The 25,770-nt window shown below is 38.5% G+C and overlaps 1 long non-coding RNA gene across 1 annotated transcript in view; it reads left to right on the top strand.

The window, feature by feature from the left end:
• Positions 1–21,850: 21,850 nt before the first annotated feature.
• Positions 21,851–25,770, top strand: part of C630028M04Rik (RIKEN cDNA C630028M04 gene) — an 83,017-nt gene continuing 79,097 nt past the window's right edge. The window contains exon 1 of the long non-coding RNA NR_040668.1: positions 21,851–21,953. This is a non-coding gene — a long non-coding RNA (RIKEN cDNA C630028M04 gene). The remainder of the gene's footprint in view (positions 21,954–25,770) is intronic.

Raw genomic sequence — 25,770 nt, 5'->3', positions numbered from 1 at the left:
GAAAACATTTTGAGTGAGGTAACCCCCTGACAAAAATCAATGAAATCATGATATTCACATAAGCTAGGGGAAAACATTTTGAGTGAGGTAACCCCCTGACACAATAGGTCAAATATGGTATGTATTTGGTTATATGTGGATATCACCTGTTAAGTCTTCAATAAGCAGGCTACAATGCATATAACCACAGAAGCTTAGTTTAGAGTAATGGACTTGAGGTGGGAGAAGGATCTCGCTAGAAAAGGATAATAGAATAGATTGTTATAAATGGACAGGGGGTAGGGGAGAGTATGGAATGGAAAAATCAAATGGGGAAGGGGAGGAAAGAGCAGTGTTGGGAGGGAATACAGGGAAGGGCAGCTAAAACTAAGGGCCATTTGAGGAATGGTATGAACACATAATGTAGTCTGAAAGAAATATAACTGAATGTAACAAACAATAGGGACAGCAAAAGTCCAGCTAGACATCTGTTGGCATTAATTCAAACCCCAGGTTTCAGGTTAAAGGTACCCTGTAGTAACCCCCAAACAATTCAGGCTATTACTAAGGCTACTGGTTACTATCTACAAACTGACAGTAAGCCCTATTGCTGAAGACAACACTTAAATATTTTATTGAACATAGAGAGTTCAAGCTAGTACTAGAAGACACTCTGTATGCTACAATGACACAAAGGTAAACACCAACTACAATTGCTTCAATGCATAATCTATGATCTATCTGTTTGTAAGATATGCTGGTACAATGGTGGCACAAAAGTTGTGGCAGTAACCAACTATTATCTGATTGGAATTAAGGACTTTTCTCAGCAGTGCTTGGGTGACCAAGAAGATGAGTCTAGATAGGCCAGTGACCTAAAAAGAAACCAAATGTTACTTTTCTGCTTATGAACAAACCAACAAAATAACTCTCAATGACATTCTGCTACACTCACAATCATCATAGAAGCTTCCTCCTGTAGTAGATGGGAACAAATACATAGAACCACAAATAGACATGTGCAGAGAGTGAGAGGCCTTGGTGCACTTAATCTTTTTTTTTTTTTTAAGATTTATTTATTTATTATATGTAAGTACACTGTAGCTATCTTCAGATGCACCAGAAGAGGGCATCAGATCTCATTATGGGTGGTTGTGAGCCACCACGTCGTTGCTGGGATTTGAACTCTGGACCTTTGGAAGAGCAGTCGGGTGCTCTTACCCACTGAGCCATCTCACCAGCCCGGTGCACTTAATCTTAAATGGGATTTCTCTATCTACTCTTCCTCACCAGAGAACTCTGAAGAAGAGGAAGTAGATTTTTTTTCCTTTTTTTATTAATCATTTTATTCATTTACATTTCAAATAATATCTCCCTTACTGGTTACCCCTCCACAATCCTCCCATCCCATCCCTCCTCTCCATTCTCCCCTTTGCCTCTGTGAAGGTGCTCCTCCATCCATTCACCCACTCCTGCTTCACCACCCTAGCATCCTCTTACACTGGGGCATCAAGCCTCCATAGGACTAAAGATATCCCCTTCCATTGATGTCAGATAATACATGTGTATATGGAGCCATGGCTCCCTCCATGTAGACTCTTTGGTTGGTCGTTTAGTCCCTGGAAGATCTGGATGATTGGGTTAGTTGCTATTGTTCTTTCCATGGAGTTTCAATCCACTTCAGCTCCTTCAGTCCTTCCCCTAGCTCTTCCACTGGGGTCCCTGGCTCAGCCCGATGGTTGGCTGTATCTTCATCTGTATTGGTCAGGTGCTGATAGGACCTCTCAGGAAATAGTCATATCAGGCTCCTGTCAGCAAGCACTTCTTGATGTCAGCAATAGTGTGGGGGTTTAGTATCTGCAGATGGGGTAAATCCCTAGGTAGCCTCTGGATGGTCTTTCCTCTGTCCTTGTCTTTCCACTGGACAGGAACATTTCTGGGTTAAAAGTTTTGAGATGTGGTGGTGGCCCTATCCCTCAACTGAGAGCCATTCCTTTCTACTGGAGGTGGTCTCTACAGGTTGTATCTCCCCTTTGTTGGGTATTTCATCTAAAGTCATCACTGTTGGGTCCTGGAAGCCCCTCGCTTCCCTGGATTCTGGGACTTTCTAGTGGCTACTCTCAGTTCCCAGCTATACCACTACTGGCCATATAGACAAAAGATGCTCCAACATATAACAAGGACACATGCTCCACTGTGTTTATAGCAGCCTTATTTGTAATAGCCAGAAGCTGGAAACAATCTAAATTCCCCTCAACAGAAAAATGGATGCAGAAATTGTGGTATATTTACACAATGGAGTACTACTCAGATATTAAAAACAATGACTTTATGAAATTTTCAGCCAAATGCATGGAACTAGAAAATATCATCCCAAGTAAGGTAGCCCAGACACAAAAGAACACACATAGTATGTACTCACTGTTAAGTAGATTTTAGCCCAAAAGATCAGAAAACCCAGGATACAACCCACAAACCATATGGAGCTTAAGAACAAGGAAGGCCAAACTGTAGTTGCTTCAAACCTACATAGAATAGGAAATAAAACAATCACAGGAAGTAGAGGGAGGGAGGAATGTGGGAGAGAGTGAGGAGGGGGAGGGAAAAGTGGGGAGCAGGGTCAGGCATTGGACGCCACAGGAAAGAAAAACAGAGGGTCAGGAAATTGAATAGAAACATGTAGCTGTGGGGAATGGGGAAATGGAAAGATTTTAAAGGCCAGTGTTGATGGAACACATCAAGGAAATAAAGACTTCTAGATGCAACAATACGATGTACATATGAACTCAGAGAGACAGCAACATACATGGGTCCTACTTACTACAAATTTAGATTTCCTGTTATGTTATTTTTATAAGCTTTTAACCTTTATTTCAATATTTTATTATTAGCCATTAATTTATTTCAGTGTCTGATTTATATATTAAATTTCAAAATAGGTATATATACATATAGGCAAAAGCTATATATATATATATATATATATATATATATATATATATATATATATATATATATATATATATATATAAATGATTTGGTACTACCCAAGGTTCTGGGCATCTACTGAGTTCTTTGAATTTCTTTTTTTTCCATTTTTTATTAGGTATTTAGCTCATTTACATTTCCAATGCTATACCAAAAGTCCCCCATACCCACCCACCCCCACTCCCCTACCCGCCCACTCCCCCTTTTTGGCCCTGGCGTTCCCCTGTTCTGGGGCATATAAAGTTTGTGTGTCCAATGGGCCTCTCTTTCCAGTGATGGCCGACTAGGCCATCTTTTGATACATATGCAGCTAGAGTCAAGAGCTCCGGGGTACTGGTTAGTTCATAATGTTGATCCACCTATAGGGTTGCAGATCCCTTTAGCTCCTTGGGTACTTTCTCTAGCTCCTCCATTGGGAGCCCTGTGATCCATCCATTAGCTGACTGTGGGCATCCACTTCTGTGTTTGCTAGGCCCCGGCATAGTCTCACAAGAGACAGCTACATCTGGGTCCTTTCGATAAAATCTTGCTAGTGTATGCAATGGTGTCAGCGTTTGGATGCTGATTATGGGGTGGATCCCTGGATAAGGCAGTCTCTACATGGTCCATCCTTTCATCTCAGCTCCAAACTTTGTCTCTGTAACTCCTTCCAAGGGTGTTTTGTTCCCACTTCTAAGGAGGGGCATAGTGTCCACACTTCAGTCTTCATTTTTCTTGAGTTTCATGTGTTTAGGAAATTGTATCTTATATCTTGGGTATCCTAGGTTTTGGGCTAATATCCACTTATCAGTGAGTACATATTGTGTGAGTTCCTTTGTGAATGTGTTACCTCACTCAGGATGATGCCCTCCAGGTCCATCCATTTGGCTAGGAATTTCATACATTCATTCTTTTTAATAGCTGAGTAGTACTCCATTGTGTAGATGTACCACATTTTCTGTATCCATTCCTCTGTTGAGGGGCATCTGGGTTCTTTCCAGCTTCTGGCTATTATAAATAAGGCTGCTATGAACATAGTGGAGCATGTGTCCTTCTTACCAGTTGGGGCATCTTCTGGATATATGCCCAGGAGAGGTATTGCTGGATCCTCCGGTAGTACTATGTCCAATTTTCTGAGGAACCGCCAGACGGATTTCCAGAGTGGTTGTACAAGCCTGCAATCCCACCAACAATGGAGGAGTGTTCCTCTTTCTCCACATCCTCGCCAGCATCTGCTGTCACCTGAATTTTTGGTCTTAGACATTCTGACTGGTGTGAGGTGGAATCTCAGGGTTGTTTTGATTTGCATTTCCCTGATGATTAAGGATGTTGAACATTTTTTCAGGTGCTTCTCTGCCATTCGGTATTCCTCAGGTGAGAATTCTTTGTTCAGTTCTGAGCTCCATTTTTTAAGGGGGTTATTTGATTTTCTGAGGTCCACCTTCTTGAGTTCTTTATATATGTTGGATATTAGTCCCCTATCTGATTTAGGATAGGTAAAGATCCTTTCCAAGTCTGTTGGTGGTCTTTTTGTCTTATAGACAGTGTCTTTTGCCTTGCAGAAACTTTGGAGTTTCATTAGGTCCCATTTGTCAATTCTCGATCTTACAGCACAAGCCATTGCTGTTCTGTTCAGGAATTTTTCCCCTGTGCCCATATCTTCAAGGCTTTTTCCCACTTTCTCCTCTATAAGTTTCAGTGTCTCTGGTTTTATGTGAAGTTCTTTGATCCATTTAGATTTGACCTTAGAACAAGGAGATAAGTATGGATCGATTCGCATTCTTCTACATGATAACAACCAGTTGTGCCAGCACCATTTGTTGAAAATGCTGTCTTTCTTCCACTGGATGGTTTTAGCTCCCTTGTCGAAGATCAAGTGACCATAGGTGTGTGGGTTCATTTCTGGGTCTTCAATTCTATTCCATTGGTCTACTTTTCTGTCTCTATACCAGTACCATGCAGTTTTTACCACAATTGCTCTGTAGTAAAGCTTTAGGTCAGGCATGGTGATTCCACCAGAGGTTCTTTTATCCTTGAGAAGAGTTTTTGCTATCCTAGGTTTTTTGTTATTCCAGATGAATTTGCAAATTGCTCCTTCTAATTCGTTGAAGAATTGAGTTGGAATTTTGATGGGGATTGCATTGAATCTGTAGATTGCTTTTGGCAAGATAGCCATTTTTACAATATTGATCCTGCCAATCCATGAGCATGGGAGATCTTTCCATCTTCTGAGATCTTCTTTAATTTCTTTCTTCAGAGACTTGAAGTTTTTATCATACAGATCTTTCACTTCCTTAGTTAGAGTCACGCCGAGATATTTTATATTATTTGTGACTATTGAGAAGGGTGTTGTTTCCCTAATTTCTTTCTCAGCCTGGTTATTCTTTGTGTAGAGAAAGGCCATTGACTTATTTGAGTTAATTTTATATCCAGCTACTTCACCGAAGCTGTTTATCAGGTTTAGGAGTTCTCTGGTGGAATTTTTAGGGTCACTTATATATATTATCATATCATCTGCAAAAAGTGATATTTTGACTTCCTCTTTTCCAATTTGTATCCCCTTGATCTCCTTTTGTTGTCGAATTGCTCTGGCTAATACTTCAAGTACTATGTTGAAAAGGTAGGGAGAAAGTGGGCAGCCTTGTCTAGTCCCTGATTTTAGTGGGATTGCTTGCAGCTTCTCTCCATTTACTTTGATGTTGGCTACTGGTTTGCTGTAGATTGCTTTTATCATGTTTAGGTATGGGCCTTGAATTCCTGATCTTTCCAACACTTTTATCATGAATGGGTGTTGGATCTTGTCAAATGCTTTTTCTGCATCTAATGAGATGATCATGTGGTTTTTGTCTTTGAGTTTGTTTATATAGTGGATTACATTGATGGATTTTCGTATATTAAACCATCCCTGCATTCCTGGAATAAAACCTACTTGGTCAGGATGGATGATTGCTTTAATGTGTTCTTGGATTCGGTTAGCGAGAATTTTATTGAGGATTTTTGCATCGATATTCATAAGAGAAATTGGTCTGAAGTTCTCTATCTTTGTTGGATCTTTCTGTGGTTTAGGTATCAGAGTAATAGTGGCTTCATAAAATGAGTTGGGTAGAGTACTTTCTACTTCTATCTTGTGAAAAAGTTTGTGCAGAACTGGAATTAGATCTTCTTTGAAGGTCTGATAGAACTCTGCACTAAACCCGTCTGTTCCTGGGCTTTTTTTGGCTGGGAGACTATTTATAACTGCTTCTATTTCTTTAGGGGATATGGGACTGTTTAGAAGGTCAACTTCATCCTGATTCAACTTTGGTACCTGGTATCTGTCCAGAAATTTGTCCATTTCGTCCAGGTTTTCCAGTTTTGTTGAGTATAGCCTTTTGTAGAAGGATCTGATAGTGTTTTGGAGTTCTTCAGGATCTGTTGTTATGTCTCCCTTTTCAGTTCTGATTTTGTTAATTAGGATTTTATCTCTGTGCCCTCTAGTGAGTCTAGCTAAGGGTTTATCCATCTTGTTGATTTTCTCAAGGAACCAACTCCTCGTTTGGTTAATTCTTTGAATAGTTCCTCTTGTTTCCACTTGGTTGATTTCACCCCTGAGTTTGATTATTTCCTGCCGTCTACTCCTCTTGGGTGAATTTGCTTCCTTTTTTTCTAGAGCTTTTAGATGTGTTGTCAAGCTGCTAGTGTGTGCTCTCTCCCGTTTCTTCATGGAGGCACTCAGAGCTATGAGTTTCCCTCTTAGAAATGCTTTCATTGTGTCCCAAAGGTTTGGGTACGTTGTGGCTTCATTTTCATTAAACTCTAAAAAGTCTTTAATTTCTTTCTTTATTACTTCCTTGACCAAGGTATCATTGAGAAGAGTGTTGTTCAGTTTCCACGTGAGTGTTGGCTTTCTATTATTTTTTTTGTCATTGAAGATCAGCCTTAGTGCATGGTGATCTGATAGGATACATGGGACAATTTCAATATTTTTGAATCTGTTGAGGCCTGTTTTGTGACCTAGTATGTGGTCAATTTTGGAGAAGGTACCATGAGGTGCTGAGAAGAAGGTATATCCTTTTGTTTTAGGATAAAATGTTCTGTAGTTATCTGTCAGATCCATTTGTTTCATCACTTCTGTTAGTTTCAGTGTGTCCCTGTTTAGTTTCTGTTTCCATGATCTGTCCATTGGTGAAAGTGGTGTGTTGAAGTCTCCCACTATTATTGTGTGAGGTGCAATGTGTGCTTTGAGCTTTACTAAAGTTTCTTTAATGAATGTGGCTGCCCTTGTATTTGGAGCATAGATATTCAGAATTGAGAGTTCCTCTTGGAGGATTTTACCTTTGATGAGAACGAAGTGCCCCTCCTTGTCTTTTTTGATGACTTTGGGTTGGAAGTCAATCTTATCAGATATTAGGATGGCTACTCCAGCTTGTTTCTTCATACCATTTGCTTGGAAAATTGTTTTCCAGCCTTTTATTCTGAGGTAGTGTCTATCTTTTTCTCTGAGATGTGTCTCCTGTAAACAGCAAAATGTTGGGTCTTGTTTGTCTAACCAGTTTGTTAGTCTATGTCTTTTTATTGGGGAGTTGAGACCATTGATGTTAAGAGATATTAAGGAAAAGTAATTGTTGCTTCCTGTTATTTTTGTTGTTAAAGTTGGCATTCTGTTCTTGTGGCTGTCTTCTTTTAGGTTTGTTGAGGGATTACCTTCTTGTTTTTTCTAGGGCATTGTTCCCGTTCTTGTATTGGTTTTTTTCTGTTATTAACCTTTGAAGGGCTGGATTCGTGGAGAGATACTGTGTGAATTTGGTTTTGTCGTGGATTACTTTGGTTTCTCCATCTATGGTAATTGAGAGTTTGGCTGGGTATAGTAGCCTGGGCTGGAATTTGTGTTCTCTTAGTGTCTGTATAACATCTGTCCAGGCTCTTCTGGCTTTCATAGTCTCTGGTGAAAAATCTGGTGTAATTCTGATAGGCTTGCCTTTGTATGTTACTTGACCTTTTTCCCTTATCGCTTTTAGTATTCTATCTTTATTTAGTGCATTTGTTGTTCTGATTATTATGTGTCGGGAGGAATTTCTTTTCTGGTCCAGTCTATTTGGAGTTCTGTAGGCTTCTTGTATGTTCATAGGTATGTCTTTCTTTATATTTGGGAAGTTTTCTTCAATAATTTTGTTGAAGATGTTTGCTGGTCCTTTGAGTTGAAAATCTTCATTCTCATCCACTCCTATTATCCGTAGGTTTGGTCTTCTCATTGTGTCCTGGATTTCCTGGATATTTTGAGTTAGGATCTTTTTGCATTTTCCATTTTCTTTGATTGTTGTGCCGATGTTTTCTATGGAATCTTCTGCACCTGAGATTCTCTCTTCCATCTCTTGTATTCTGTTGCTGATGCTCAAATCTATGGTTCCAGATTTCTTTCCTAGGTTTTCTATCTCCAGTGTTGCCTCACTTTGAGTTTTCTTTATTGTTTCTACTTCCCTTTTTAGGTCTAGTATGGTTTTGTTCATTTCCATCACCTGTTTGTATGTTTTTTCCTCTTTTTCTGTAAGGACTTCTATCTGTTTGATTGTGTTTTCCTGTTTTTCTTTAAGGACTTGTAACTCTTTAGCAGAGTTCTCCTGTATTTCTTTAAGTGATTTATTAAAGTCCTTCTTGATGTCCTCTACCATCATCATGAGATATGCTTTTAAATCTAGGTCTAGGTTTTCGGGTGTGTTTGGGTGCCCTGGACTAGGTGGGGTGGGAGTGCTGGGTTCTGATGATGGTGAGTAGTCTTGGTTCCTGTTAGTAGGATTCCTACGTTTACCTTTCGCCATCTGGTAATCTCTGGAGTTAGTAGTTATAGTTGACTCTGTTTAGAGATTGTTCTTCTGGTGATTCTGTTACCGTCTCTCAGCAGACCTGGGAGACAGATTCTCTCCTCTGAGTTTCAGTGCTCAGAGCACTCTCTGCTGGCAAGCTCTCTTACAGGGAAGATGCGCAGATATCTTGTTTTTGGACCTCCTCCTGGTCGAAGAAGAAGGCCCAAAACAGGGCCTCTCTCAGAAGCTGTGTTGCTTTGGCAGTTCCCAGAAGCTGTCAGCTTCTGTGGTGCAGACTCTCACCTGTGCAGACTAAAATCCTAAGTTCCAGGGAGTCCTGGAACCAAGATGGTGACCGCTGCTCCTGAGGCTGAGGCCGCCTCCCGAGCCAGGTGGACACCTGTCCTCTGGTCTGGATGGTGGCCGGCTGTCTGTGGCCCGCCCAGGCTGCTGCCTCAGCGGCTCTGTGCTTCTGCCCGTCCCAGAAGCTGTCCGGTTCTCTGGCGCACCCTCTAACCTGTTCAGACTAATTTCCTAGGTCCCATGGAATCCCGGAACCCAGATGGCGACCGCTGCTGCTGAGGCTGAGGCCGCCTCCCGTTCTTTGAATTTCTTTCCCAAGGATTTTTCTTTCTCTCATTTATTTTTTATTAAAACTGGATATTTTTTCTCCTAGACTCCTATAATCCTTCTTTCACCTTTTCTACAGGATTCCCCAAGCTCCGCCTAATGTTTGACGATAGATCTCTGCATCTGATTCCATCAGTTGCTAGATGAAGCCTCTCTAAAATCAATTGGTCTTAGACCAAACCAGCTCATGGTTCTGAAAGCCTGAGGTCTAATGGTGAGATATGTAAAGTTTTTTCTCTCAGCATGGGCTGTCTTGGTTTGCAAACTGTTAACATATTGAATCCACAGATGTTAAGGTCAAAGAAGAAGCAAGGTACCCTGTCTCCTGAGCACCATCATATGGTTCCACCTTTGTGATTTACATGTCTCCCAGTGGTCCTATTTTAAATCCTATCATGAAGGTTACAATCTATGCATTTTGGATCTAGGGCACATACTTGAAGTCTAACATTTACAGTCTTACACTACCTAAAAGCATGCTTTCACCTTCTGGTCATCGTTACAATTTGTATGCTTTTATACTAATTTCCAAAGAGCCTGACAAAGTCCAAATACTATCAATTTTTTGAGCTAAACACACAGTATCACATTAGGAAAAATAAGATATAATGCATGTACATAAGTGTCTCATAACTTCAACAAGCTTAAGTGTTAGAATGGTAGCTCAAATCATATTTATTATATACATGAAAGGATTCGGTCTTTCTTTTAACGTGTGTTTAATGGGCTATGAGTAGACATCTATTGAGACTCCAATATAATGGGATTGGAAATTGCTTTAAAAATGTGTCCTAAAGTTGTATAAATTCAGAGTCAGAGGAAGTCACAAGTAAATCTTGAACACATGACAGGAATTCTTAGTGAGTTGTAGATGAACAGGTGCTTGCTTAGCATGTGTGAAGTTCTATGTTCAGTCTCTAGTGTGCCACTATCTCTTGAGATCAGAGTATACCACCATTAGGGTAAAAGCTGAAATAGCATCAATACATTGTTGTTTCTGCTATTGGCCTGCTAAGTTTTCAATACTCTTTTGAACAAATATGCACTCGAGCCCTTTGAACTTGCTTCCTAAACAGCACTTGACCTTTGATTCTCTGTGCTTCTATTTACATCACTTATTTCAGCAAGAATCCTGTCAACTTTGCTGTAGCAGGTATCTTCTTTTACTTCTGATACTACCTGTCACTTGTTGTTTGTTTGTTTGTTTGTTTTCAGTGACTGTCCCCATTTTCTGCTCCTTGGCTGTAGGTCCCTCTGCTTCACAATGGTTGGGGAATGACTGCAATCTATAGTGAAATCATTTTATCCCCGCATTGCAATAGCTATGGAATAATAATCTCTTTTTACTGTTTTAAATGCAATCAGGATTTAGTTTTCCTTTAACCCTAGCAGACCTTGTTTCTGTCAAAAACCCAACAAAGGTTTTAAGGTATGATTTATCTGGATTTTACTGAATTATAAAGGACTTCTGGTCTTCATAAAGAATTTATTGAGGACTATTTGCAAAAAGTTTGTAAACACGGTTCTACAACTAAAAGTGAAATTTTAGAATTGGAAGAAAAGAGTTGCCTTTAGAGACTATTAGTCATTTGGACTTCAACCTATTAACCAGGTTAAAATTTATAGCATTAAAGGAACTGAAAAGACAGCATAATCAATCACCTTTATGGTTTTCGAGTTTTTCTCCTTGACAGAGTAAAGTTTTCCGTTTACTTCTCTCCATATAGTAAACACAAGCAAAACTGAGTTTTCTTCTTTTGTAGATACTCACTTTTTTCTATGCATGCCGTGTGTGTGTGTGTGTGTGTGTGTGTGTGTGTGTGTGTGTGTGTGTATACTTACAGATATATACATACACATACACACAGATATATATGCACAATTTTCTTTCTTTGCAATTAAAACACATAATGTCTTTTATAAGACAACAGTTCAGGATGTACATCATCGATAGAAGTCAGCACATTAACCTCTATAGAAGTAAAGGCAAATTATATCATTTCTATTCAGAGTAACTTATAAACCTTTAATATAATCAATTTTTCAGGCAGCACACTGTTGAATATCTTAGTCTAGTGCTAATCCTGCTACAGCTTGTAAAGCAGGGTACCAATGGTTGCTCTTCATATTTCTGCATTTGCATGTGTCTGAGTTCTCAAACTACACAATGGTTGTAAGACAAAACAGAACATTTCTATGCACGTTAAATCTCACGTTAAATATTGTCAGCTTTGTTCAGTTCACACTGCAGCTACTTAAAGTGAAAATACCATATGGAGTGTTCTTGCTGTATTAACCAAGGCACATGAGGCATTTAGATGTATTTGTATGTTATCTTAAACTCTTTGGTTTAAAGTATTAATAGTTCAGAAATTATATGATTTCTAAAAGAAGAAGACAAGGACTACAGCCCTTTGGTCTGCATTGTTTTTAGACTTCTGGAAACATAGTTCCATTTCTTTTGCCACCAGGCATTTCTTTGCAAAGTTTAGAGAACTATTTTAATTAGAAACAGAAGATGGCTGTCACAGGAATACATTTTTAACTTGAATTTTTTGGGTTCTTTTGCTTCCCCTGGGCCCCTCCCTACCTTTTAGGTATTTCTGTTTCTCTTTCACATGAACAAAACTTAGCTTACAAATAAAAATATTTTCTTTCTTTTTTTTTCTTTTTTCTTTCTTTTTTTAGCTAGAGCCATGAGTTTCACCATGTGTTTTCTTTGATTGGTGGTTTAATCCCAGGGAGCTCTGGGGGTACTGGTTAGTTCATATTTTTGTTCCTCCTCGGGGGCTGCACACCCCTTAAGCTCTTTGGGTACTTTCTCTAGCTCCTTCATTGGGGACCCCGTGCTTCTTCTAATGGATGACTGTGAGCATCCACTTCTGTATTAGTCAGGCACTGGCAGAGACAGCTATATCAGGTTCCTGTCATCAAGCATTTGTTGGCATCCACAATAGTGTCTGGGTTTGGTGGTTTTATGGGTCAGTAAAGAGAAGTCAGACTTACTTCTTTTTCTTTTTAAAAGTTACCTGATGGTTCACAAGTGCAGTGGAGAACCCCAGAGGGCTTCCCTACACTAGTCAATGCCAAAGAGCTTATTTGACAGTGGCATTTGACTTTTGATACTGTAGTTAATTGTGTATTTTTTGAAAACCAGTTGCCAGATGGTATCTGATTATATAGATCATAAAGAATAACTAATATGTAATTATGCATCTAATGCCTTTTTTAACCTTATTTTGTTTGAGGCACAGTAGAAATTCAAAGCACTAAGCTCAGGAAATACCTTTCTCCTGCTTTGAATTTGAATGAAGAGCCCCTTGGTACTGAGAAACTGAGGAATCCTTCTCAGTGCCTATTTGCATGAAAAGGAGATTGATTGTCCCCGCAGTCAGAGGTTCACAAAGCAGGTGAAAAATCTCTGGATTAAAGGAGGAGAAGCTCACTGGGTGATTAAGTCACAAAGATTTTCGAGATTTTTCCTGTCTTTTATTTATTCTTAAGAACATTTTGTACTATAATCTCTTAATTTTTTATATTTTTTCTAAGCCAATAAATATTTATGAAACCGAAGAGCAAGCCCGATTCCATCTTAGGCTTAAAAGCCATTTTATGGTAAAGACAAACTAGGTTAATTTCTGTCTATGACTAAACCTCTGTTCTTCATAGATTGGGATAGGCCCCACCTGTAATCTTAACTACAAATGGTTCTGTATTGCCTGCTCCGGGAATGGCAATCATATCTTTGCTTCAAAAAGCTGGTTCTAACCATCTCGCATCCCTAACATTGTTTCAAAAGGGTCATCATGGCTACCCATTGGAATGCCCACCTAGCTACCAGGTCTTTGTTTTAAAGAGGTCCTTAGGCCTAACTTGTTATGATGTTGTGCTCCTTTAACCCTGCGTCTGTCTTTGCATCCCCTGAGCTTTAAAAGCCTCATCTTCCTCACATCAGAGGTTCTTGAACCCCACCTTAGGGGGACAACCTATATATGTGAATAAAATGTTTGCTTTAATCAATTGTTTTAATAAGCTTGGCCAAGATGAATTGGGTCAGTGGTCTTTCTCCCTCCAGGTTTGGAATTAAAATACCTTTTAAGAAAGAAAGGTTGATTGTGATGAGTCAGAGATGTCCCTTAACTCCCAGGGTCTTGGATTATCATAAGGAACACTAATGGCTAGGGGATCATAGTCTCACACCAAGTCTAGGGCAAAATGGTTCTGTTTATCTTGCCCTAAAACCAGGAAAACATTTATATCGAGCAGGCTGGGTCTTCTCACATTCTGTAACAATGTCTGTCCACATAGGAAGCCTTCCTTCCCTTACCCACACCAGATTTGTGCACTGAAAATCCTACAACTTAGACTATGTGCTGGCTAGTTTTATGACAACTTGACACAAACTGAAGTCATTTGAGAAAAAAGGAAACTCAATAGGAAAAAATAGGTCTCAACGAGATCGGCCTGTGGTGCTTTTTACTTAATGATGTTTGATATAGGCCGGCCCAGGTCACTGTGTGTGGTGCCACACTCCTGAACTGGAAGTCCTGTTTATATAAAAAAGCAAGCTGAGTAAACCAGGCAGAGTAAGCCAGTAAGCAGCATTTCTTATGGTCTCCACATCAGCTCCTGCCTCTAGACTCCTGACCTGTTTGAGTTTTTGCCCTGAATTCCCTTAACGATTTGACTCTTCTGTAGAACTGTAAGCTGCCATAGGGCCTTTTCTTTCCCAATTTACTTTCGGTTAAGACGTCTTATCATAGCAATGTAAGCCTTAACTCAGTCAGACAGATTAACAAGAGGAAAGTACAGACATTTACTAAGTGTTCTGTAATGTGGGAACCTTTTTAAAAGAACGTTGATAAAGGCATATGTCTAACTGTAGGTTTAGTTGTGATGAATAGTCACAAAGATGTAGGCACATATGGAACTGTAGGGTTGGTTTAGATGAAGGAAAATACAGGCACACAGATGCATGCTTGTGTAGAAAGAATGTGGTGTAAATAGTGAACTGAGGGGCTGAGAATGGCCACTGAGATTTTTCTCTGTGTCTGTGTACTAAGGCATAAGGATGATCCTTCCCTCTGGGCACAGACGGCGTCTCGATAGGGCTTTGTGCCTAATTTCTGAGCAGATCGGCCATAAGAAGGCACAAGTATTTGTACTGTTTCTCCAAAGTCAAAGTACTTTTTTTTTGTATGGTGGATCTGATTCCATCATGTATTCAATATATGCTATTACATATCTATATTTTCTATTTTAATAGCATGGAATTTTACATTGAAAGAGTGCTTTGCAGATAAAGATTTCTATACTGGGTAGCTTAGTGACTGGGCCTGTAGATAAATGGGCCTCTTTCTCTATTGCTACTTTTATTTCTTGTGTTTCTTTTGTATTGAAACCAATCTGAGCTGCTGGTATTAAGAACCTATGATAGAGAGGAGACCATTTCACTCTCGACATTGTCATTTACAGAAACATACATAACATATCATTTTATCCAGAATGAGAATAAAGAGGCAGATCAATAAAACAAGACACAAAACAACAACATCCAGCTACTGAGGAATATATTAAACTTAGCTTATGATAAAGGTGACATTTTATATCAGAAGGGTGAAAATGATGGTTATTTTAATGAGTGCTGGGGGGAATGGCTAGCCATTTGGGGAGAAAAGAATTATTACATTCATACTGCACACGGTATATTGTAGTAAATGCCAGATAAATTAAAGCTTTAAATGTGAAAAATGAAGTCACTTCTGGAAGAAAATGTTATTGAAATGGAATCTAATCCTGGTGTCATATAGCATTATCTAAGGGTGATACCTGAGATAGAGCAAAAGAAAATGAGAAGACTAATAAAGTAATGCCAGGTAAATGCACAAGCATGTTTACTCTTCTATAAGATGCAAGGTAAACAAAATATAAGCACAAACCGAAAGCATATGCACAACATAGACAGAGACCATAAATCTCAGATTTTAGAAGTTTTTGCCATTGAGCAAACATGTATTGAGAAAACATCAACTATCAGTGGATAAAATTGTGAGAAAATATCCACACAGACAAAATGTATGTAAAAATGTAAGCACAGGGGAAGCATTAAAGTAATACTAGGACCTATCTTTCCGGGATGGTTTCAGATTAAGTAGTGTATACAGGCAAAGCATGGATAAGCAGCATTATTTACAGTAAGCTCTCCCTAGATCTGGGCTATTTTCTGCATGTATCTGATGAGACTCTGTTTTTATCATGTAGCCAGCAGCAATATTTTGACTATCTGCTATGTTGAAACTCATATTCTAAAAGAGAAAATTTTTGTCCTTATAATGGTTAGCATATATTATCTCCCTCTGCTTTGTCCCTGTATCTGCCTCCTCCCCTATCTCTCATCTCAGTCTCAATCTCTCTCTCTCTCTCTCTCTCTCTCTCTCTCTCTCTCTCTCTCTCTGTGTGTGTGTGTGTGTGTGTGTGTGCGCGTGCTTCTACAATGTGTTTTCCAGAAGGTGAACTTAAATATTTAGGCTTGGCAGCAAACATTCTTATCCACAGAGACATCTCTGTAGCCCAACTTGCATATATTTTAGAAAAATGAACACCAAAAGTTTAAGTTAATTTTAAATTACCTCAAGTTCCCGAATTTGATGACATTGATTACTTTGTAATTCCTGGAGAGAACATTATGCTAACATATAAAAGTTCTGCCACTATTTGAAGAGATTTTTGTCTCCAGTTGTACTCAGCTTTGGGTAACCTAGGTCCCTGAAATGATGGACACATTTCAGTTTATTAGAGTATTGAGATTATTTTTTTGGTTGAACATGGGGTGGTATATATAAAGACTCTTATCCCCAAAGAGCACTGTGCTCAGAGAACCTCCTAGGGGACTCAGGCTCCCAACCATGATACAGTTCTCCCAGGACACAGAGAGTAGTTAGTCAGAGTCTTTGAAGATCTCCACCATCTATCAACCTAAGAGATACGAAGCTCAGGAATGTGCTTAGAAAGAAGGAAGTCAAAGGGACAAAGGGTGTGGATGCTACAAGCAACCACTAGCCCATGATTGAAATGGATACATCTGGTAAAATAAGCAGGTACTTGGGAGAATGTGACTAGTAATCAGTAAGAAGGATGAATGTATACTAATTAACTGGCTCTGATTTTTCCCTCCACTTAATCTGTTAGACAGCCCTTGGATCTTGCCCTTTTCAAAATTGACCTGATGACAAGAAAGCCAGGTACTGTTATTGGCATCATTTCCATTAGTTGGATGGTAAAGCACAAACCTTTCCTAATATTTGTGTCTGACACTGCACTAAGCTTAGCTATGAATTCACTGTATATTGGAGATTAGGAAATGGGAATTCTGCCAACAGTGACTGCAGCAATTTTTAAGGCAGTAAATCTAGCATGGTTTCTTGATGGCTTAGTTTGTGTCCTTGAAGACTGTAACTCTGAGCTAGAAAAATATGAGCAATAATTCCCAGAAAGCACTATCTGTTCCATTCAACATGCTTGCTGAAAAAGACAATCATCTTTAGAATACCTGTACAATGTAGCAATGTAGTAAAGAATGGAAAGGCAAGGGTATCAGCAGAATTTTAAGGAGAATATAAATGATATTGCATACTTATGCTATCCTTTATTCATTCTAAAACATTCACAGTGTCCAGGACATGACAAGTAAGTATGCATATAATTGAAATTCTTGCATTGATACATACAGTAGTGATAGGCCCAAGGTATCCGAGTGAGACAAAAATGGGATAAAGTAAACCTTCCTGGGTGGGACAATGGCCAAGATGATTTAGGGGTAGAGAGGGATATATTCATATTGAGGCAAGTTGTTATTATGTTCTGCATGACTGAGAAAAGATTACTGTAGGTAAATTCTATGGCCCATATAAGGAGAACGCAGAAAATAAAATTTCTCAACTGCTGTGATAATGAGCCAGAGAAGTTTTTCAATATAGTCCTAGACAAGAAAATTAAAATGAGTCAGAGTGAATGCCTGTGACTGGTGGTCAAACTGCATGGGCCCTACTTCTTTATAGGCTGCTCACCTATTGTCTAAAGAGTAATGGAGGGCACATTTAGCAATATACTTTTAAAAATGCCACAGATGAAAATTTCCTTAGAAATCCATATATATATATATATATATATATATATATATATATATATATGTATGTATGTATGTATGTATGTATATTCTTTTGGGTTATATGTGTATTTTTTTTCTATATTGCCATTAAGGCAGTATTAGGAATGATCTTACAATTTCCTTTCAAATTTACAATGTTATGTTATATATATATTTGGCTTGATTCATTATCACTACCAACAGAATGGAAGGAATTTATGTGGATCAATTTTTAGTCTCTTGTTTGGGTTAGCATAGTGAATTAGATTTCTTATGTTAAACATTAATATATTATTTGGTCAGCTTTATAAAATATATTGCAATTAATCAAATTTTCATTGATAAACTAGAAATAAAAAAATAGAGCCTTGATTAGCACTGTCTAACTTCCCTGGTCTATATACATTAATTATGTTTTATTTTTAAATTTAAGTTAAGACAACTTAACATTTGGCTCGTAAAATTTTCAAATAATTATGAATAGTATCTCTTAAGTCGATGTTGAATTGGCTACAGCACCCAGTGCATAAAGGTTGATATCAGACTAATAGATTCATGATAAATATCAGAATTATTGAAGTGCTTGCTCATTCCTTGGACACTGTGCACTGACCTTTATATAGACATTATAGTAAATCCACACAGAAGGTATTCATTATTCTCTCCATCTGAGGACCTGTGATTTAAGAATCATGAAGTAATGGATCACAGAGAATATGATGAATTATATGTAAAAGAATAGACTTGAATCCATTATCAAGGACCAATTTTTACATTTTATTTTAAAAAAATAAAATGTCACATGCTAGGTAGGAATATTAAAATAATATTAATAAATAAAATTAATAATAAAGCAAAATTAGTAGTATAAATAATAAAGTAATCAATGTGAGAAGGAGAAGCCCATTTATTAAAAAACAGGACAGAATGAAAAAAATGAGAATGAAAAAGAAAGAAGAAGAAGATGAAGAAGAAAAGGAGGAGGAGGAAGAGGAAGAAGCAGAAGCAGAAGCAGGTACAGAGAAGGAAGGAAGATAAGAAGAGAGGTAGAAGAAGACAGGTAGAAAAGAGAAAAAGAGAAAGTAGAATCCTAAAATTAACAGAACAAAGAATTTTTTTAGTCTAGCCAGTCTAGCCAGTGAAGACTATTTTTTTGAAAGCATACTATTAGAGGTCTTCTCAGTTTTTGAGGATGGTTATCGTAGTATTGGGCCCAGTGACATTTTGGTAACTGTCACATACCTGACCCCCACCCCCAAAATGGAGGAGGAATTTATTTTGGCTCATAGCTTAAGAGGTACAGTCTATATTGGCAAAAGAATCGTGGTGAAAACCATGGTAACCAGAGTGAATGGCTGGCACGTCTCAGTAGCCCAGGTCAGAACCTGAAAGGAAACAGCATTTGTTGTTAACAGACTTTCGTTCCAGCCTTTGACCAGTTAGACCCTGTGCTCAATCAAGCCTCTCCACAGCTTTTTAAACATTGCCACCAGCTGATGACCAAGTGTTCCACTCATGTGTGTGTGAGAGCCATTGCATATCCAAAGAATAACATCCATTCACCTCTGACAGGGAAAGGCGAGACAACAAAGGAACTAAAGACTTCAAGACATTGAGCTGATTGGCTGTTTTGGATAGCAAGTGTTTGTGGATGTGAGTAGGTATTTGTTTCTGCATTTTACTTGTAGGAGAGATACTTACTGAAGTGACGTGCTCTGACCTTGGCCTCCTTTGTCTCCTGTCCTAGCTGAAGAGTCATGAGCTCCATGCAGGATTAAGGAAAATCCTTTCCCCAAGCTCTCTCCTTCACTTCTTTTTACATTAAAGAGACCCTCAGGCCTGTGGAGCCTTGCTGGTGAGAATTCCTAGATTTGTGTCAGGGGGTGATGTTAGCAATAGCATGAACCATAATTTTTAACTTGATACCTGCACACCAAATCCCACTACACAATTTCTTTTTGAGAGAGAGCCTGGATGTCAAGCATGTTTAATGTGATCAGCTCATGCAGGTTAGAGAGAAATTAGAGTTGTTAGCAAGGGACTGAGAGCTATAAGTCTTCATTAGTGACTCGCACCTACCTTGGGGTTACAACAATCTGTTATAAAACCCTGTGAGTTAAAGCCAGCTTTATCATCCTCTTCTGTGCTGAGGAGGTGATAGAAGCTGGGAGAAGCTAAATAACTTTTACAAGGTCACATAGTAAGTAAAGTGTTAAAGTGGTTAGATAGTTGTGTTCTTAAACTTGAAGCCACTTTGCTTAGCCATACTCTCCTGGTTACTAAAACCAGAATGGCTGAGTACCATGATTGTGAAAGGAAATAAAACTTGAGACCTGTGATTCATGTAATGTATGTCAAATAGCCCAAAGAGTTGTTTGTGAGCTTTGAAACCTGGGGCTGAGAACATAGCAGAACAGACCAGGACATGCCCGGACAGGCCCATCGCCTCCCTATCTCCCACCCCTCTGACCTAAGTTAAATGTTAACAGGCTGCTGATGTTTAAATGGACCAATCATGTGAAACTGCGCCAATTCCTCCCCCAGCCCCACTCCTTTTCTATAAAAACCCCTAGCTTCCAAGCCTCGTGGTTGAATCCACTGTCTCCTGTGTGAGATATGTTTCGACCCGGAGCTCCGCCATTAAAATACCTTGTGTTGTTACATCAAGGTGTTGTGTTCTAGTCGTGATTCTTGGGTGCACGCTGAATCGGGAGTTGAGGGGGGGGATTCCCCACTAGGTTCTTTCAATTGCTTCAGAATATCCCATGATATTTTGAACTAAATTATTATATATTTTTTCCAGTATAGCTTTATTACAAATATAGCAGAGCATAAAAGCATTTGAACTTAGGTCAAATCTGTAAGCTTTGATATGATTTGATGAAACTGTATACTTATTAATTCAAGAAACACAATAGGATTGAGACCAGAACTCAGCATATTGGGGAGAGATTTTCAATAATAACAGTAAGACATAGCTTGTAAGATAGATAAAATTACATAATGTACATAACAGAAGATGTTTGCCAGCTTGTTTTACAGATGTGCAGAGAGGATCAGAGGATGGATCCTATGTGCTGAGAAGTCTATGAAGGAAGAACTAGAGTTCCAGAAATTACGTAAGTAAGTCCCAAAGAGCTACAGGGGTGGAGGATTAGCATTGTTCTGTATCGTCTATGCCATATAAAGCTATATAATTTTAATTTGTAAGCAGTGAAGATGCATTTCAGTAGAGTGACATAAATTTATTTTTCAAAGGAATGTCAAGGTCTTCATTGAATTTTGGATAATAATGAGTCATAGCTTACATTTAAACACACGATTTCATACCGTTCTCTAGTGTTGATTTCAAGTATTATACTACTGCTGTGGAAGGCCTTCTACATTTTTCCACACCAATTAATTTTGAAGAATATTAAATAATAGACACACTGCAGATGGGCCAGTAGAATAGAGGCATATTAGAAAAAAGTACTCAATGTATTAAATAGTTTTGCAAAATTTCCAGGAAGGCATAGTGTTGGCTCCTGAATAGCACTAGTAATTGACATATATAGGGCAAACATTTGAATAACTCTTTAAGATGAAAAGGACTTATTGATCAGATAGAAATAGGATGTGAAAATATGGGGGGGGGGGTTAACATTAAAGAGTTTCTCTAAAACTGGAAAAGTTTCAAAAGATGGTGGTAGCCAAAACATCTTCTCTGATTTTAAAATCTGTGACAAAGGAATGAGTGAACGATAAAATCATTTTTCTTGTTATTTTTTGGCCTCTTAGACACCTCTTTGTTTTATTGTGTATACATGTCTCTGCATAAAATACTTTAAATTAGTTTTCTGTTCATACCTTAAATACTTAACTTTATTAATGTTAATAATCTGAAGTTGAATGATCAAATTCCATGTTTATGCCCCCTCAAATTGAACAGCCAATAGATTCAATATGTAATTAACTTAATGGATTTACCTATTAAACTAGCCCACCACTAGTGAATGAACAAAGGAAAGATCAATTATTTAGTGCTGTGAAGGTTTCCCCTATAATAATGTAAGATCAACTGGATATTAGCGTAGGTTTTTCTGGAAATGAATATACAACTAGAAATGTAAATAAATATAATGTATTAACTGTCTGTAGACAAAATTCAAGAGATGTTTGTATTATATTTTTGGTTAGATTGTCTTTTCTGTGATCTGCTGCCCACACTGTCTTCCTCCAAGTCAAGGCATGTACACACTTGCAGTTTCGGATCGTGAACAGATTGCTGAGGAGGGCTGATGGAAGTTGTGTGGCAACTCTGCTAATCAGCAGAGCCTTTGGATGCATTTTATTCCATAATTAAGTCAGATCCAGCGTGTTCTGTGCCTGATGGAAGGAACAGTGGTTTAAGAAGCAGAGTACTCACGCTAAAATAACAGCTCTATTGCTAATTAAAGAATTCTGTCAAGGTAAATGCTATATGAATCTTAATTACCTCATGTATAAATTATAAATAATGATGCCTGCCTTATCAACTATAGAGGGGTTTTATATGTCAATGCCATTATATACGAAAGCAGGTGGGGTTTTTATAGCCAGTATGAAACTACTACAACCTAAACGGTAAATTATAAGCTCAGTATATCACTCCTGTTGAGAAGAGTAATAGCAACTGTCTCCTCATTTCCCCTCCCATTTATCTTTTTCTAGTTTTGCTGTCTTTGACTGTGTATAATTTCAAATTAAACTTGCAGGGAATGTGAGAATTAATTTTGTTTGTCAGTTGGAGTGAGTGATACTGTGGAGGCTGGTAAAATGTACATCTGGGTGTATCCATAAGCCCATTTCCAGATGTCTGGGTGTGTCTATAAGCCCATTTCCAGAGCGTCTAAAAGAGAACACTCTGTCCTGAAAGTTGGCAATGCCATCCAAAGAGCTGGAGATCAGAAAAAACTAAAAAGAACTGGGGAAGAGGCCATTAGTATAGGTACTCTTTCTGCTTCCTGTCTACATATAAGTGAGCTGATTTATATCTCTGACTTCTGCATCCCAGCATGATATTCAGTCACACTATGGCCCCAAAACAATGGAGCCAGTCAACTGTAGAGTGTGGAGTGAAATCTCTAAAAGCAAAATAAATCAACTAGATACCCAAACTTCTAGAACCCAAATAAATCACTTTTCTCTTGTATTTATATTTTTCAAAATTTACCATAGAAATATTCTACATAAACATATAGAGAGAAATGTAAGCCAAATGTCTTACATTTGTCTGGTGACATGGTCAGACTGAATATATCAATCAAATACCTTATATTTTATGAAAAAAATTAACTGGGGCTGCTTTTCCATGTTGTTTAACAGTTGAGGTTTTAGCAAACAAACAGAATTTTACATGCATTGTTAACTGGCAACCAAGTTTAAATTAAAAATAAATAAAGATAATGATGAGGATAATGTTGCTATCAAACTATTGAGTGCCTTTAGATCACATGTTAAGTGTTTTAATTTATTAATTAATTTTTCTTCAAACAAGGTTAAAGATTAAAACGATCTACTTTGCCTAATCTATGTGAATGAGCAAAGTTTCTCTTGGGGGTTGGATAGAGCTCCATGAATAGCTTTCAGAAAGGGAATGTCAGCAGATGTAATGTAAACAAGTTTGAAAAGTTCTGTGTATTTGTGTGTTTTCCCTCACTGAGGAATAACCAATACAGTCTAGCTAGAGAGGTGCTGGCAGACACTTGGAAGAGAGATGCTGAACAGTCAAAAGATGATTCTCATCTGATCAATCACTCTCAGAGGACACAGAAATGCTAATATTTCCTACATTGAAAAGCATTGAGATATTTATTGTACTTTCATCAGACATTAATAGTTGATTATTGACTAATAAATGAGGCAATATCATATCCCCATTTAATGACTACAAAATTGGCACAAAGGGGAATTAAATAACTTTATACAAAGTCATACCTACAATTATACAGACTGGGATTTGAGCCTATTTAATTGAGCTCCAGTACCTGGGAGGACTGGGAAGTCGTTCACAACACGTGAACTACACTCCCCTTACTGTGTTTATTCCAAAATCAGAAATCATAACAAAAATGCTTGCAAGATAAATTAATACTGCTTTTCAAAATCACACTGATAAAAGCTTCTCAAGAGGTTCTTGGCAAATAGAAGCCAAAATTGTAGGATTAGAAAAAAAGTGAAAAAGTAGCCGTGCCTTAGTGTGTATTTAGTAGGTAATTAATTATGCATAATTATAAAAATTACATTACAACATATTTTTATTGGATATTTAATATATTTACATTTCAAATTCCCTTTGCCAGTTTACCCTCCAGAACTCCCCTGTCCCTGCTTCTATGAGGATGATTCTCTCTCCACCTACCCACTCCTACCTCACCTCCCTGATATTCCCATACACTCGGGAGTAGAGCCTTCACAGGACCAAGGGCTTCTCCTCCTATTGATGCCAGACAATGACATCCTCTGTTACATATGCAGCTGGAGCCATGAGTCACTCCATGTGTAGTCTTTGGTTGGTTTAGTCTCTAGGAGCTCTGGGGAGTCTGGTTGGTTGATATTGTTTTTCCTATGGGGTCGCAAACCCCTTCAGCTCTTTCAGTCCTTTCTCTAACTCCTCCATTGGGGATCCCATGTTCAAACCAGAGGTTGCCTGCAAGCATCTGCCTCTGCATTTTTCAGGCTCTGACAGAGCCTCTCCAGAGACAGATATAACAGGATCCTGTCATCAAATATTTGGCATCCACAATAGTGTCTAGGTTTTGTGTCTGTATATGGGATGGATCCCCAGGTGGGTCAGTCTCTGGATGGGCTTTCTTTCACTCTCTGCGCCACACTTTGTCCTTGTATCTTCTTTAGACAGGAGCCTTTCAGGGTTAATAATTGGCCCCATCCTCCAATGAGGGGCTTTGCTTAGCCTTTGGATACGGTCTCTACAGGTTCTCCTTCACCTTTGTTGGGGCATTTCAGCTAATCATATCCCTGTTGGGTCCTTGCAACATCTTGCTTTCCTGGTATCTAGGATTTGCTGGTGGCTATCCTCAGTTTCCCATCTCTCATTGCTACACACATCTCTTCAAATTCCTGACACTATATATCATCCCTGTCTCCTCTCATACCTGATCCTGCTCCTTTTTCCCCTTCCCTTTCCTCTCTTCCTCCCAAGTCCCTTCCAACCACCTACCTCCCCCTGAATATTTTGTTCCCCCTTCTAAGAAGGACTGAAACATCCAAATTTTGGTCTTCCTTCTTTGTGACCTTCATATGGTCTGTGAATTTTATCTTGGGTATTCTGAGCTTTTGGGCACTATCCACTTATCAGTGTGTGCATACCATGTGTGTTCTTTTGTGACTGGGCTACCTCTCCCAGGATGATATTTTCTAGTTCCATCCATTTGCCTAAGTATTTCATGAAGTCATGGTTTTTAACAGCTGTGTTGTATTCCATTGTGTAAATATTCCACATTTTTGTATCCCTTCCTCTGATGAAGGACATCTGGGTTTTTTCCAGCTTCTGGCTATTATAAATAAGGCTGCTATGAACATAGTGGAACATGTGTTCTTTTGATATGTTGGACCACTTTTTTGGTATATACCCAGTAGTGATATAGTTGGATCCTCAGGTAGTACTATGTCCAATTTTCTGAGGAACCACCAGATTTATTGCCAGAGGGATTGTACCAGCTTACAATCCCACCAGCAATGGGGGAATGTTCCCCTTTTCCACATGCTTATCAGCATCTGCTGTCACCTGAGTTTTTGATATTAGCTATCTCTGACTACAGTGAGGTGATATCTCAGGGTTGTTTTGATTTGTATTTCCCTGAAGACTAAGGATGTTGAACATTTCGTTGTATGCTTCTCAGCCATTCAGTATTCCTCACTTGAGAATCCTTTGTTTAGCACTCTATCCCATTTTTAATAGGGTTATTTATTTCTCTGCAGTCTAACCTCTTGAGTTCTTTGTATATATTGGATATTAGCCCTCTATTGGATGTAGGACTGGGAAAGATCTTTTCCTAATCTGCGGGTTGCCATTTTGTCATATTGACAGTGTTCTTAGCCTTACAGAAGCTTTGCAATTTTATGAGGTTCCATTTGTTGATCCTTGATTTTAGCTTATAAGCCGCTGGTTTTCTGGTCAGGAAAATTTCCCTTGTGCCAGATTTTACAGTTTTGTTGAGGATAGGCTTTTGTTGTAGGATCTGATGAAATTTTGAATTTTCTCAATTTCTGTTGTTATGTCTCCCC

This window comes from Mus musculus, chromosome 4, assembly GCF_000001635.26.
Source record: "Mus musculus strain C57BL/6J chromosome 4, GRCm38.p6 C57BL/6J".
In the NCBI taxonomy this organism is placed as follows: Eukaryota; Metazoa; Chordata; class Mammalia; order Rodentia; family Muridae; genus Mus; species Mus musculus.
The sequence above is the reverse complement of the archived record's forward strand: the minus strand, read 5'-3'. Positions and strand labels throughout refer to the sequence as shown.